The sequence below is a fragment of the Mustela lutreola genome, chromosome 3 (assembly GCF_030435805.1).
Source record: "Mustela lutreola isolate mMusLut2 chromosome 3, mMusLut2.pri, whole genome shotgun sequence".
Taxonomy (NCBI): domain Eukaryota; kingdom Metazoa; phylum Chordata; class Mammalia; order Carnivora; family Mustelidae; genus Mustela; species Mustela lutreola.
The window spans coordinates 42,721,164-42,734,321 of NC_081292.1; the positions used below are offsets into that span (position 1 = coordinate 42,721,164).

Genomic DNA, 13,158 nt, shown 5'->3' on the forward strand with positions numbered 1-13,158 from the left:
TGCATGACCAGTTATTGCTATTATGATGATGACTATTATTACTATTACCTTGATTTTATAGTGCATATTTTCTTTTAAGAGCCGAAAAGGCTTAAGAAATATTATATCACTAATCCTTATAACATCACTGGGAAATAGGGTAGGTGGCAAATATAAACAAGTATCAATATTATGCTAAATCATACTTAAGTATATGGTGTGAAGTCCTGAGCGATCTAATGAAAGCAATATCCTTTTGCTGCTGGTGAAGTATTTTATTTTTATCTCCTATGTTAAATCAGTGAGGGGTAGGGCTTGGTGACCTATTATGTTTTTCTCCATCTCTCATTTAGATAATGTTCCTTTCACATTTATATGAAAACATTTAGATATGTTTTTGAAAAATTCTAGGCCCAGAAGAGATTTTACACGCATGACCTCAGCAATGCCTGTATATAAGGGAAGCAGAGATACTGAGAATTTCCCAGTGGAACTGAAATCAAAGGCTGGAACTGAATCCAGGGAGTTTCCATATCGAGGCTTTTCTGGCCCGAGTCCAAGCCATCTTTCCATCTTGCTACTTATTATGCCGTATTAGTCGTCTCCAAACTTCCATCATTTGTTTGTCACTTTCACTAATTCTGCTTTTTATCTTTAAAAAGCAACTAATTTAAAAAATCTTAAATAAGTTTTCCCTAAAAGGAAATGTTCTATTACCACTGCAAATGAAAGACCAGTAAAATGTTACTCGATATCAGATACAGTAACACTGAAAACCAACATCATGAGAGCAAACAATGCTGTTAAATTCCAGTAGACTTTGGGCCTGAGGCTGGCTTTCTTTGTGAAATGAGAGATTTAGCAAGTCCTGAAGTGGTGTGAAGGATATATTGGCACCAAACCGGGGCTGTCTTCTTGAGGTAAGTAGGAGAATTAACTGAGTTAGTAGGAGGTTATTTTTCTCTGCCTTTATAATTCAATGTTATTTAATGCCTGCATGTGTACTACTCAAAACCATTTCCCTTCACTCCCATAGTTTTGAACATTAATTCTCAAGCTGTAACCAGTGCAGGCTACTCAGTTTCACCCACGATGCCTGCTTCCTTACAACGAAATACTTCCTGCCCATGTGGGCCTTTGTGAAACTTCCACCATCTGCTATGACTTCTCCTTTTCTCTGACCATCTGAATCTTTTCAGCCTTTGACATGGATTTTAAATTCCATATATATATTTTAAGATTTTGTCCATTTGTGAGAGAGAATGAGTGAGAGAGAGAGCATGAGTAGGGAGAGGGAGAAGCAGACTCCCCGCTGAGCAGGGAGCCCAACTCAGGACTTCATCCCAGGATGCTGGAATCATGACCTGAGCTGAAGGCTGACGCTCAACCGACTGAGCCATACAGGCGTCCTGTACTCAGTTCATATTCATCACACACCAACTCAGTGGCTGAGAATCTGCTTGTGGGAGAACTGTCTCCAGCTGGCTTGTAAGTTTCCTATGGGCAGCATGGCCTCCTAGGCTCATTCTTAGATGATGCCTTGCAAGGAGCAGGTGCTCCTATAGTAACTGTTGCTTATTTGGGACAAAATTTCCCTGAACTGGCTCCATCTGTGGTTTGAATACCCATGTGCTAACTGGGGCTGTATGTATAGTAGATTGATAGCTTTGCGGGTTTCTGTTTCACCTTGTCACTCTGTTCAGTGTCGCTACAGCTGATGTAGAAACTTTTGGCAGCCTGTAAGTGAGAACACTAAGTTCCAATTTATTTCTGCTTTGACCTGGAAGTTATGGTTTGTGCTATTTGTGACATTCTTAGGGACCTTAGGAAAGCCTGTCTAACTCAAAGAAGGTAAACTAAATTGAATGGAAACTTGGGGTTTGGATTCAATCTAGGAGTCCAATCATCTAGAATTCATAGAAAGCATTCCAGGAAGAGGCAAGAAAACCATCTTAGGCAACCGACACAGTTTTCATTACCCAGGCCACCAGATCAAACTTCTTTCTTCAGTGTGCAATATTTTTCAGGCTCTCTCTATCAATGATATGATTGTTTCTCAATTGAGAAACAATTCCCTTTGGGCTCTGTTTGCCAGGTTAATTAACTACATTTGTCTCAGTTCCTGAAAGGTAATTGTTTCTAAGATTTGAATGCAATATTCCCCAAAAGATCACCGAATTTATAAACAAGTTGGTGCTGCTGAAGTTTTGATATTTCACTTGGGGACAATTGTAAGTGCCAAGATCATTATCTAAATACTGATATACTTTCCCCGTTTGAAATCTTCCCATTGTGTATGGTTACACTTCATATGACTTGTAAGATACTTGATGGTTGTAAGGACTCTCTTCAGGAATACAATCTTTTTTGCAAAGGCCTTCTTTTCGTCTGTGACACTTTTCAAAAAACAGCTGCAGTGCATTTTAAACAACACAGACGATTATCTAAAACACCCGAACTCACATAGGAACCAGAGATGTCAAATCCAACCAAGTAAATCCATAGTCCCTTCTTATTTTTGGTTAGAAGGCTTGAGATTGCATTTTCATGGCTTTTATAAAATTGTCAGTAATCGTAGGAGTATTAAGGGGTTAATCCGTTTCGTTTACTTAAATATTCCAAACCACGATGAAAACATTTTTGCACCTAAGAGGAAAGATTGTGGGTGAAAAACTGAAGATACATGATTTATCACTCCCCTCACAAATAAAATTTATTCATTGCATCCACCAGCCATCACACAGATGGTCAGAAAATTGGCTTTGTGTAGGGATGTGGATTCAGGCATGAATATTAATATGAGACAGATGTAAACGCATATTAATATGCATTTGCTTTGCATGGACTGACATTACAATATTTTCATTAAAGAAACTGCATTTGAAAAGAAAGTATAGGTCACCTTTTACAAAGCATAAAATTGTATGGTAGAATATATTTGTTGGCTCTGGGAAATTACTGTTGATAAGAAATGAAAAAATTCATGTTGAATCTGTGGTCGGATGTTTACAATGTGGCAACAGAGACATCGGAGAGATTTTGCTCCTCTGGATTACAATTACACTCTATTCCTACACCTTCGGCCACGCGGGGGCCAGGCCGCCTCTCTAGCAACCTAGGAAGCAAAGCCCTGTTTGGAGATGATCCCGGGACAAGTTTGAATTATGAGGAGTCTGAGATAAGCTAAACTATCAAGAAAGATCCATTCACTTCCTGAGACACAAATTTTCAGTGTGCGGTTGCCATAATGGCAGTGATTCATAAAAATATGAGATTTATGCAGGCATGGGACTTCGGCGTTTTTTGTTTTTTGTTTTTTTTTTTTGGGTGCGGGACAGCGTTTATGCTCACATCAGCGCCAGCATCTGTGCTGTTAGTATCTGCTTATGGTAGCATTGTGCTTCCTTCCCAAGTGGAAGGAGAGAATGTGACATTGTAAAAAGCTATTCACGTGCTTGCTGCTTTGTACTCACAAACCATTCACAGGGTGTTTTGCCACTAAAATATTGCTTACTGGAGAGAACAGCAGCTTTCTTCTGTTGGCGAATCCCTTTAAAACTGCTGTGTTGGCTCTTCAGACAAACACGATTATATCCCAGCACACGAACATGCAAGTGAATAATTATAAATGATCTGTTATTGATTATTCAATTGATTGTTATTGATTATTCACTTCAGCGACTTCACTAATCCTTACAAAACCTCTGTGAAGCTTCTGAATCCCATTCTTCAACCTTCATGTTTCCCCCTCCCCTGCCCCCCCGGACTTCCTCATGCCTTTCTAGCTGCCTGCTGAAAAAATTCATTTAGAGATCCAGCAGCGTGTCCAGACACAGAGTTGGAATCTGCCCCCCACCCCCTACCCCAGCACTAGCTTGAATTCCTGGAGAGAGCTTGGAATCTGGTCTGGGATCAGGAAGCTTTGGGTTCAAGTCTTGATTCTGCTTGTCGCTGGCGGCATGATTCTAGGCAAATAACTTTCCTGAGCTTCGGTTTCTTACTGGTAAACAAAGGGCTACTTTGATTTGATTGTTTGTAATGTTGCTTGTGAAAACTTAAGGGAAATTGCTAGCATGTCTGGCACATAGTAATTTCTCAGTTCTATTTTCATAGTTTTCTATTTCTTTTGCTGGCCCAGCCATTTTTCGGATCTCTCTGTCTTTGTCCTCAGTGATCATCCGTTCTGTTTCTTACTCATCTTCACTGTCATCATTCTGCTTTGGCCTCGCTTACCCTTCTCCTGGTGTACAAGCATTTGTAATACAATGATTTTGTAACTGGTTTTCCCATCTACTCATCAACTGTGGGACAAGGTGATTTTCCTAAAGCATAGCACTGATCAGGTGTCTTCTTTGTTTAAAGTCTTTCCGGGGTTTAGCATTACTTATCAAGTAAAACCCAAATCCTTTGTTGGCAGGCATGATCTCTTTTTGCTGAGCTTCTAATCTCCCCCTAGGCCAATCTGTCTTTTTCTTTTTAAAGAAGATTTTATTTTTAAGTAATCTCCATACCCAAAGTGGGGCTCGAACTCATGACCCCGAGATCAAGAGTCGCATGCTCGGGGCGCCTGGGTGGCTCAGTGGGTTAAGCCGCTGCCTTCGGCTCAGGTCATGATCTCAGAGTCCTGGGATCGAGTCCCGCATCGGGCTCTCTGCTCAGCAGGGAGCCTGCTTCCCTCTCTCTCTCTCTCTCTCTGTCTGCCTCTCCATCTACTTGTGATTTCTCTGTCAAATAAATAAATAAAATCTTTAAAAAAAAAAAAAAAAGAGTCGCATGCTCCACTGACTGAGCCAGCCTAGGGCCCTCATTTTCTGTCTTTTTGTCATACTTCTCCTGGACTGCTTTTTCCAAACTTGCTCTCACTCTCTTGTGTTGGCCTTGCCTGGATTCTGTCTGGAAGAGTGTCTCTCTGTAGCACCACCTGGTGCTTCTTTCCCAGTAATATTTTCCTCTGAATACCTTAACATTTGGTTTCAGTCCAATAAACATTTGTTATAAAGTTTATTTGGCAAATATATTTTTAGAACTTGAATTCATTCAGCCTTCAACTCTTACACATGTCCATTTTACAGATGAAGAGGCACAGAGAGTGAGTAACTCTTGGTCACAGAGCTGGTAAGTGACAGATTTGAGACTTCAACCTAGGTGGTCTGGCCACAGGTTATGTTATTAGCCACATGGATTCTATACCATGCTGCTTCTCAGCTTCAACATTTTTAACATTTCATCTACATTCCTACCGGTCCCTTTTCTGTTAATATACTATTGTGGTTCTGTATCAAGCTTTCCTTTTTTTTTTTTTTTTTTGAATAAGAGATATTTGTCTAGATTATTGGTTATTGGATCATTTAGCCATGTTTGAGTCAAATATTAAACCATTTGATTGTCTGAAAGGGTTCTGGATGAACGTAGCTATTTGATAGTGGACTTCTGTCTGTCTGTCTGTCCATCTGATCTTTCTTTATCTATTCATGTATTATATTTCTTTTAGGGACTGATACAGAACATTTCCACTCTGGTTCTATAATACTATCAATTATACATGTTGTTTATATATTGAAGATTTTCAACAAGATGGGATGTCTTGCATTAAGCAGGCCAAGAACATTGCCATGCCTCCAGGCACCCAGTAGTTTCTAGGTGGAAAACAAGCCTGTTTTTCTCACTGCCTTATTTCCAGTGCCTAGCATATTGCCTGGAATATGGCTAGTAAACAAATGCTCAAAGAACCATTCTATTTCCTCATGTTGTTCTAAGTACTCTTAGTAATAAGTTATTTATATGTTAATTTATTCCTTCATGTTTGTTATGATCACCCTTGGTGTGTTTCCTAAAGTTGCAATTCAGAGTTCCACATGTAGTCACTTCCAAAGAAACAAAGAAATGAATCTTTATTTCCCACTTGAGTGTGGCTGGGTGTCCTAGCTAATGGGGCCCAGGGTGATTACAGAATATATTTAATAGGTCCCTTGATCCTACTTCTCTCCACGTCTGCAGGCGTCAATTTTTTAAAGCAGGGGTGCTTAGTCAGGGGCACACATACTCTTTGGGAGATCTGTGGATGGGCTTCAGGGTCTATGAGATTGCTAAAATTGTGTACATAATTGCATATGAATTTCTGGGGGGAGGAGGTCCATAGATTTAAAAGAATAATTTATATTATTCTTCTTTGCCTTTTGAATGATAAAAATAATATGTTCATACTGTGAAAAGAATTCAAACTGTACAGAATATCAAGTAAAAAAATTCAATCAGCACAGAAATATATCAAATAAAAGGCTAGAATTTCTCTTGTCTTTGCTTTTCTCTCTTTCTGTCTTCAATGTCTTAATTTCATAAGAGGATCATACCATGATTCTATTCAATGACTGACTTGAATAATACAAAATTATATTTCCATATCAGTACATATAGACCAGCATTTCTGAAAACCTTTATTTTGATATAATTATAAATTCACAGGAGGTTGCAGAACATGTATAGAGAGGTCTGGTGTTTCAGGACCAGTGGTAATATATTGCATAACTATAGCACTGTATCAAAACCAGGAAACTGACATTGAGGTCTACAGAGTTTATTAACATTTCTCTAGGTTCACCTATCCCTGAGTGTGTGGTTCTGTGTGTTTGTGTTATGTACTGTGCATGTAACCATGACCACAATCAAGGTACGGAACTGTCCACAATCATCAAGACCCCTCCTGCTACTCCTCTGATAGCTGCATCCACCTCTCTCTCTGCTAGTCCTAATCCCTGGCAACTACTTGTCTGTTCTTTAGCTCTGTAACTTTGTTATTTCAGGAATGTTATATAAAGGGAGTCATAGAATTTGTATTCTTTTGAAATTTGCCCCCCCCCCCCCAGCATAAGTCCCTGGAGATTTATTCAAGTTGTTGAGTGTATCTGTGGTTCACTTCCATGTATTGCTAAGCAATAGGTGGTATGGGAGGGCGATGTCACAGCTGGTATTTCCGTGTGCCCACTGAAAACCATTTAAGTTGTTCATGGTTTTTGGCTGTTGTGAACTGCTATGGACACTCGTGTACAGATTTTTGTGTGAATAGTCATTTTTTAAAAAAAAGATTTTATTTATTTATTTGAGAGAGGGAGTGAAGAGCAGTGGGGACAGAGGGAGAAGCAGATTCCCACTGAGCAGAAAGCCTGATGTGGGGCTCGATCCCAGGATCCTGGGATCATGACCTGATCTGAAGGCAGATGTTTAACTGACAGAGCCACCCAGGTGCCTCCACATCTTTCTTTCTTTTTAAAAAAAATTTTAAAAAATGTTTTTAAAGATTTTGTTTATTTATTTGACAGAGAGAGAGACAGAGACAGAGAGACAGAGAGAGCACAAGCAGGGGGAGCTGGAGAGAGAGCAGCAGACCCCTCTGCTGAGCAGGGAGCCTGGTGAGGGTCTTGATTCCAGGACTTGGGGATCATGATCTGAGCCGAAGGCAGATGCCCAACCGACTGAGCTACCCAGCACCCCCCACCCCCATCTTTATTTCTTTGGGATAAGTCCCCAGCAGTGCAATTTCTGGGTTACATTGTAGGTGTTTGTACTATTTTGAGGTCTGTACCTTTATCACAAGTTATCAAAGTGAACTGTGATCCTAAGAAGACTGAACTTGACATAACCCAAATATGGCCTGGGACCTACTTATTTGCTCCAAATTGTCATGTGAAGAAGCTTTTATTTTCTCATTCTTTCATTGTTACCTCATAGGCATTTCCCACAAAAACTTCAGTGTTTCTTTGAGGACATTCCGTAATGTCCCTGGTTCTAGGACTTCTCTAACTTCTTTTCTGCTATAGTCTTTTCAGTGCCCAGTATCTCTAAGAGGAGTCAGCAACAACTCTTGCTCTCAGGGATTTTGACTGCATTTATCATACTGTTCTTATTTATTTACATTGTTGAGACATCATCCACCGATTGTCTGTGTCTGCTCTGTCAATTCGGCTCTTATAGACAATTAAGTCCTTTCTGCTTACTGTTGTACTGTATTTTTCTATGTTCTCAAAATGCAGCTCATTGAAACCCTATGTTAGCTGTTGTCTTCTTTGCTGCAGGGAAAATTGAATAGGAAACGGCTCTGCCTGGGCTGTTGGCAAGAAAGGAATTTCCTTAGGTGGAGAAGGATGATGATAAAGATTGAGTAAAGCCAGGACGATGCAGGTTTATAATTTCTTTTAAGTTAAATTTTCACTGGGGCTTCCTTTCCTGGTACCTGGCTGACAGGAGAAGTAAAGACAGTAAACAACCATTTACAAATGTAAACATATAAACATCCCAGAGATAATGAAGCAGATAGTTTGGGCTTGAAAGGGTAGCCTGATACTGAAAGCTCCCAGTCAGTGTCTTATTTTCCTGGTAATCAGCGTGTTTGATCCAGCATTTTTCTGGCTTGTGAGTTCATATGGTTTCTGACTCCAGGATCCAATTTATCCCATGATAACTTATCATCAGAGCCAGAAAACTTGTGTTCTGGAAAGTACTTTCATTTTGCTGCATCTGATTTATGCCAGACCCTCATCTCAAGTCTGTTAGGACTAGCCTGACAAATCCTCAAGGTCTAGGCTCTCTTTGCTTGGTCTTGGTTGTACCTGGACTAGATTGCAGTGATGATGAGCAAAGGGCAGAAGGAATTGTTATTTTCTTATTCTCTCTCTCTCTCTTTCTAAGCTAATGTTTAGCACGAGCTAATTAAGTGCCACACACTGTGCTATTTCTTGTGCATTACCTCTTTTGATACAGCAACCTTACACACTTACTCCATGTCTGTCTTATCTGAGGCTTTCCCTCCCTCTACTACATGTCCACTGGTCTTCACAACACTGGTTGCTCAAGGCCAGTGGATATTCGATTATTCTTTTAGTGCACTGAGTCCTTCAGCAGCTTTCAGTGGAGGGAAGTGTGAAGGATCAATGGAGCTTGTTCTCAAGCCTGTTTTCCAGATGCATTTGTTGTTGAAATTATGTACATTGGTTAAGTATTATGTAAAGTGGTAATATATAGGTGGGAAAGAAAGATATTGTTTGTATGAAAACTTAAGTTGGATGTTTAGAAATTCTTAAGGAATTCATTAAACAAGTTGCTGTTCAATTTAGTGTGGTGGAAAATCTAGAAAGATTTTGCACTTAGACTGTTTTACAAGTGTCTGCATGTTCTGTTTCTTGTTAAAGAAAGTAAAACGGGAAGATATAGATACATTATGGCTGTGCTTTATGCAAGAAAGAAAAAAAAGGCTTTCACACTATTTCATAAGCTTAATGAATGTTCATTTGTATATTTTACGTTACTATAAAATGTTTAAGGTATGTTTGTATCACTTTAGGACTCCCCTTTTAATGGATATTTTTGCTTATATAACTAATTCGTGGCCTGAGTTATGTGGGATACACAGTCTGCAGCAATGTGATGACATTTTGCAGGTAAGGAAACTGAAGTTTACAGAGATTATGTAACTTGTCTTCTTTTTCCAGAGGATTAATGATCCCCCAGTGAATATTGCAAAACCTGGATTGGGTATGCATGTTTCATATGTTGGGAAGTTGCTTGATTCAATATCAAGATTTTTTTTAAACCTTTATGTAAAATGCATATTGGTGCCTAAAACCATTTTTGATAGTGATGATAAATTTAAAACACTGTGACATTGTAATTAAAATACTTAAGAAGGTTGAATGATAAAAAGCAGGTTCTAAACCCTATTTATAAGGGAGTTTTGAGAAGAAATATATATACCCAATTGGGGAAAATATATATGCTCTAGATTATCACTATCAAATACATGTATCTCCACATAAAATATACCGTCATTTTTACCAAGTCTTAGTGATTGTTTTTATTTCTGAGTGGTAAGAGGAGAGATCCTTTCTTTATTTTGATTTTCTGTATTTCAAAAGGTTGCCTCTAGGCATACATAATATTTTTACGATCATTGAAAATGTTTTAAAAAACCAGTCATGGTATGATTTTTAAAATTCTGCTTCACCTTAAAAAATGTGCTGATTGTTCTTTATTATTACAGTCATTTTAATGATGGTGGCATGGAATCAGGGGACGTGAAGGGATCTTCTACAATATTTTCCCTTTGTCTGGTCTTCTGGACAAATCACTTTAAAAAACAGGCTTGCATTCTGACCTGCTTTTCTGATACCTGACAATTCGTCTCAGATGTTTCTCTCCTGGGTCTACGAATGTCTTATCAGTGCTGCGTTCTGAAGAACTGAATGCAGTATGAGTTGATTTAACAGAGCTCTGTCATCCTCCATCTCTATTATGTCTTAGATTATAAGAAGTCTCCCGTTTTGTGACCTGGAATGGCCCTGCTAGAATGAATAATTCACCATCTAGTCTTCTCCAGTCACCCTATCTATGCCTTACCTGTTTTTAATGGAAGTTTTCTAACACATGAAAAGATATAGGTAAATAATTTTTCAGATTTTGTTTCTAACACCCCTGTAGTAGATTCCTGAGCTATATAAATGTTCAAATGAAAGCTGTCTCTAATTATCCTCCTGGCTTTCTCCATGCAATTCATTTAGCTATATCTCTGTCTTTTCTTTTTGATGTAACAATTGCCGAGATGAGGATGAATTGTAATGTTACTTGTCTGGAATCTGAGTGAAATATGCCTGGGGAATGCAATGATTTGGGTGGGGAGGCATTTCTATGTGAGAAAAATACTTTTTTAAAAAAAAAATCAGCATTGGTAGAAAATTGCCAGCTGGCACATGGAGATTTAGTTAAAAACAAAGTCCTAGGTTATAGTTTTCCATGGAAAACATGGTAATAATTCATAAAACTTTAACAGTTTAATCCAGAAGTCAGTGATAATGGGGGGCCTCCATGTGAAGCATAGAAAAAAAAGGTCTCTCTGAGGTTTGGTGCAATTTTCCTGCTTTTAATCTGGTGTTTGGTGTGTTTCCAATCATCCTTGCTTCACAGTTGGGAGTTTTTCCTTGGTGTTCTCATAGATTGTAGAAGGACTGATAAAGCAGCTGTTATCAGGCTGCGCGTGGGAATCTCTCTCTTACCATGATGAGGGGGGGTGAGATACAGATATTGTTTAATAAAGAACTTAAGAGACGGGTCAGCCTGTCCAGCCTGGATGAACATAAGGCTGTAATTGCTCAAGTGGGGACACATGTTACACCCCAAAGAGGATTCTCTTTGACAGCTCCAGCTTTTCTGGCCGAGTCCTCCGAGAGGTGAGAAGAATGATGTCTGTGGATGTATATAGATGTGTGTAAGGGGAAACAGGAGGGTGGCAGGTGGCAGATAGGAGGGTCGAGAAACGGTTTAACTTTCCCTTTGTCTCCCAAATTTAAGACACTTGTGGCATACGAATTGTCCTAAGAATTCAGTATTTGACATTTTTGATCAATTCTCAATCCACCTTCCAGTCAACAACTTGGAAACAAATGGAAAAGTATAAGAGCATGAGTCCAATGCTTTCTTCATTGTAGAGGTTTCATGAGCAGAGAACAAGAGGGAGTTCACGCAAGTGATTTCTCAGGACAGCATCCCCAAACTTCTGCTAACAGTAAACTGACCCATAGAGGCCTGATTCTACTTTTGGTCAGGTGACATAGGCTCCCCAGCCGTCCAAGTGCAGGGCTTGAAACTTTCCAGTGATTAAACACTTCTCCCACTTTGGTGGGCACACAAATCACGTATGACTGTGATAAGAGCTCTAACAGAAAGAACTGTAGAAGATAAGTTTCATATTTTTAATGCAATGTCACTTTTAATCTGTTTTTTAAATACAATATAAAAATCTTTCTACGAAAACAGAGAAAAAATTGAAAAAATAAAAGAAATAAAATATCTTTGACATGTAACCCCATTATCCAATGATAATATTGTTAAAATGTTGGTGTATGCTTTTCCATACTGTTTCTTACATTTGCGTAAATGACCCCTCCACATACATTTTGATTTTTTAAAATAATAATCCATGAATCATCACATTCATGTTGTTTAATAATCTACTTTCACTTGATAATATGGTCATTGTTTTGTGTCAGTACATTAAGCCTAGGTTATAATTTTTAATAGCCACATTGTAATCAGTTGTATGGCTTTATCAGTAGTTATTAAGCTGATTCTTTAAGATGGACATTTAGTATGTTTCCACCATTCTCTGATCATAACAAACTCTATGATAAATACCTTTGCAATCTTTTTTTTTTTTTTTACACATTTAACAAATTATGTTAGAAAATAGAATTTCTGGAAAAAAAAAATTGATAGCTACAGCCAAACCGTCACCTAGAGACGTTAAACCAGTTTATGTTGTTGCCAGTAGTGTATGAGAATTCCTGTGTTTTCTCAAATACTTGCCAACATTAGGTTTTGTGGGTTTTTTTTAAAAGATCTTATTTATCTATTTGACAGACAGAGATCACAAGCAGGCAGAGAGAGAGAGGAAGGGAAGCAGGCTCTCTGCTGAGTAGAGAACCTGACGTGGGGCATGATCCCAGGACCCTGGGATCATGACCTGAGCCGAAGGCAGAGTCTTTAACCCACTAAGCCACCCAGGCACCCCTAGGCTTTGTGTTTAAAAAAATCTGTATTAATCTATTAAATTAAAAATACTATCAGATTGTTGTCCTGATTTGCATTTATTTTCTAACTAATAGGATAGAGCATTTTTTATATGTGTGTAACCATTTGTATTCTTTTATTGTCTGCCTTTTTATAACTTTTGTTCATTTTTTATTCTATTAGGATGTTTATATTTTCCTTATTGATTTATAAATTCACTATATATTAAGCATATTAATTATTTTGTCATGAATTCTTCCCCGTAAGTCCCCAATTTGTCAACTTTTCCAAACCCTTGTTAAAAAAAAACCCTTGGTTTTTTGGGTCAAAGAGAAACTTGAATAATGGTATGTAACAAAATCTATTCATCTCTTCTCTTTATGATTTCTATCTTTGCTGTAATTCCCAGACCAAGACTATATTAATTTCACTGATATTTTCTTCTAGTACTTTTATGATTTTTTTTATGAATCTTTAGTTTATATGGAATGTTTCTTACATTCCGTGTACAGCACTGGTTAGGAACTTAACCCTTTCTCCTTAAATGGGTAACTACACTCTTCATCATCACATATTGAATTTTCCATCTTTTCATTATTGTTTTGAAACACTTTATCAGATTATAAA

General features: G+C 38.2%; 1 long non-coding RNA gene across 2 annotated transcripts in view; it reads left to right on the plus strand.

Moving 5' to 3' along the window:
* The first annotated feature begins 1,194 nt into the window (after window positions 1-1,194).
* LOC131826607 (uncharacterized) overlaps window positions 1,195-13,158 on the plus strand; it is a 204,234-nt gene continuing 192,270 nt past the window's right edge. For both annotated transcript variants that reach the window (XR_009351677.1, XR_009351676.1), the window contains exons 1-2: window positions 1,195-1,467; window positions 9,314-9,410. This is a non-coding gene — a long non-coding RNA (uncharacterized LOC131826607). The remainder of the gene's footprint in view (window positions 1,468-9,313; window positions 9,411-13,158) is intronic.